This window comes from Hesperophylax consimilis, chromosome 18 (assembly GCF_061612785.1).
Source record: "Hesperophylax consimilis isolate HC1 chromosome 18, BYU_Hcon_1.0, whole genome shotgun sequence".
NCBI lineage: Eukaryota > Metazoa > Arthropoda > Insecta > Trichoptera > Limnephilidae > Hesperophylax > Hesperophylax consimilis.
In genome coordinates, this window is record NC_142853.1 from 4,437,612 (window position 1) to 4,441,139 (window position 3,528).

The window sequence follows — 3,528 nt, forward strand, 5'->3', positions numbered from 1 at the left end:
TAAAAAGAAATAAATAATAAAATAAAACAATTGTTTTGTTTTAAACCACGAATTTTCATTAATTTATTGACCGACCGGTTACTCGCAATATATTATACTATATTTTATTAAATATGTCAAACCACAAAGTGATTGCTTTCTACAATAATAATAAATAAATAGTACAGGAAAAGAAAAAAGTTCGAATAAACGACTTTTTGCTAGTTTGTTCAGCCTAATTGAGCATGGTGAAATTGGTTATTCTCAAATTGACATATGACATTGATAAAAATGACAAAAAATAATCAGGTCTCAGCAACTCAATTGTTAGAGTGTTGTCCCAGTAAGACAAAGGACCTAGGTTCGATCCCCAGTTGCAACTGTTAACTTTTAATTTCCTTTGGTATTTTCTATTTCATGTTGCGTTTGGATTTATTAATTATATCTTCTTCGATGATTCAATATTACATCGATGGGTATATTTCATAACCCTTAAAAGTGATTGAGTTAATTTTAATGTTTTCTTGGGGATGCCGTATACAGGGTTTTCTCAAGGAGGGGTTGGAGTAAACCTGGGTATTGAAAGAGAACCTGGGTTATAGGAGGGAGGAAACAAGTAGAAAAGTTGTTGCTCTGTTGGAACAAGTCGTAAAAATTCCCCGTTGACATGCGACAAATGCCAAGCGTGTATTAAAGGAGGGCACGTTTTTTCTGTCTTCCGGCTGGGCGCCAGTGCTAAAGGAATCAATGACTTTAGTTTTTTTTAACATTATATTTCCACCTGCAGTATGTATACGTAAGATTTTAATCTGTCTTTTAATAATAATAACATGACATTTATATAGCGCAGTTTAGTGTCATTTCACTTTCATTATTAAGTTAGGAAAACCGATCATTTTAGAAAAGAGTTCTTTCGAATCTTATATAATAAATATAAATCTTATATTTGCCTCGCAGCATAAAGAAAAATTAGAACATAAATACAGTACTAGATTCACGCGCAATGACGGGTTAATAATTCCGAAATTAAATAGTAAATACGGACAGAAAACGTTTGAATACAATATACCGAAGATATTTAATTCATTACCTGACACTATAAAGCAATTTAAGTCTATGAATAAGGTTAAATATATGGTGAAAAATTGGCTATCGAAAAAAAATATTTACTTTAATATGTATGAAAAAATGTTGATTCTGTAGAATTTCAGTAATACACGAATGTGTTACAGGGAGAAAAGTGAGTATTGGAAGCCGTTCCTATTTAACTTTTAGTACATTTTAATATATCAGAATACATGTCCATGCACCTGCATGTCCTGATAATATACAATGACGAAATGCACACTTGTTCCGACATCGCACACAGGTTAATCGGGAATGTTTGTCTATCTTTTAAAAAATAATCTCTTCGAGCAAATCTGCGCTTTCAAAATTAAATTCTATTTATTACTATCATTATAAGAACCTAATTAAAACAAGTTTAAAATACTCCCAATATATTCCCTTGGCTCCCGTTAGCTCGATTTATAACTAATCGAACTTGCTAATTTCGGTTGTGGATTCGTCTTTGATGTAATATTGTCATTTTCAAAAGTGGAACTGATTATTTCAAGAATTCAAACATGCGATAAAGTACCTACTTACCTACAACTGTATATATTTAACAGAAAAGATTTTAATTCTATATTTAAATGAGTATTTCTTTTGTTTAAATTTCGTAGTTTTAATATTGACAGGTAAAGTCAGATATCGTGATTTTCAAGTAGTGTCTGGGCTTTTTAATTTATGTGCAAATAATCAGATAAGCCACCATAGCTCAGTGGTCAGAGCTGTCGACCGGAAATCGAAAGGACACGGGTTCAAGTCCCGTTGGCGTCATGTATCTTTTGTCAGGAGATTTTTCAATGTGGATCAGTGTTTCAAGCTAATAATTATTGCTTATATCTTGTGTTAAACAATAGTTTACCAAAAAAAAAAAAAAATCAATTCTTTTAGTAATTATTATAAGATTCCGTTATATTTCAATGGTCTGCACTAGTGTTTAAGTTTTAATTTATTTATTATTTTTATACGCCGATGGTTGAGGTAAAATTGTAAACATTGAAGTGCTTACAGTTTTGTACATAACTGTTATGAACAATGCTTTCAATAAATAATTTCTTACATTACAGCGGTTTACAATGAAATTTACGGATGAAATTTAAAAAAAATTAATATAATTATTTTATTTTTATTTTAGTTCATTTACGAAACATACAGTTTAACCTCTCAGACAAAGACTTTTATCTACTATGTGTTCCTTTGAGAACTGTCAAAACGTGATAATTTTTGTGTTATTTACGAGTTTTGCTAAAAGCTTCATAACTCACGTTTTGGGAAACGTAGCCTCATTCTAAAAAATGTTTTGGAAAGATTATGAAATCCACCATAGCATTGTGTTGTTATACGTAAATATTTGCGTTTCTAAATATACATTTTATGAAAACGTCAAAAATATGTAAAAATCGCTTACAATTATTTCAAAGCCTTGAAAAATGTACTTTTTTCTGAGTATCATAAAGAAATAACACTTTATATATTGAAGAAATATAATTAAAAACTATTAGTCACCTCAAAATATTGACCGTCCAAACTAAAATATTTTTAATAAATTATTTAGAAACGCAATAAATTATGAACGAACAAGATGACAGATTCAATCGGCTTAGATAATGCAAATCTACGTTCCATAGATATTCTTGAATACAGACGCGTAGCGTTATTCATTATCGATACTCTGTTTTTTAAATCATGGCAATCCGTATACTAGTGATGGAAATAAATCGATTTTTGTAAAATCTCGCGCGTTTACGTGAAAAGACGTTCTAATGTCTTGACCGCTATTATCATATTTACGTCTTTTGACGTTCTAATGTTCTGAGTGGTTAACAAAAAAAATAATTGAACTTAAAATATAGAACATGATTTAAACCAGTTAAGTTCCATTTATAGTATTTATAAAAGCTAGAAATTAATTAACAGTAATAAAGTACATAGTGTGTGTGAAAAAAGATTAAAAAGAGAATACTAAACAATACAGAAGTAATATTTTTAACTTAGGTACGTAGTAAGGTTAATTTGATTTTAAACGATTTAAGGGTACAGTGGAAAATGTCAATATCGCTTAAGGCATTATAAGATTTGCAGATACGCCCGAGCAAGGAGTTTTGTGCGTATTTCGATTTGAAATGTTGTATATAAAATAAGGTATTTGATGTGGTATTGCGATCAGGACAATGAAATGCAATCCTTTCTAACAAACTTTCTAGGAACTGAAAATATCAGAAATAATATCCCGAGGTAAAAAATTGTTTAAATTAGGTTTTAATAATCGAATTTTTTACATTAAAAATGTAACAAAATTTCGAAATCATTGGTACATGCTATTGCTAAAAAATGTAGGTGAGTAATTTGTTTGTAAAAATGGTGAAAATGAAATATGTCCATACCTTGTGTGTCAAATAGGTGCACTTAAATTGACTCAAAAAAATTAAATTCTGTTCACTT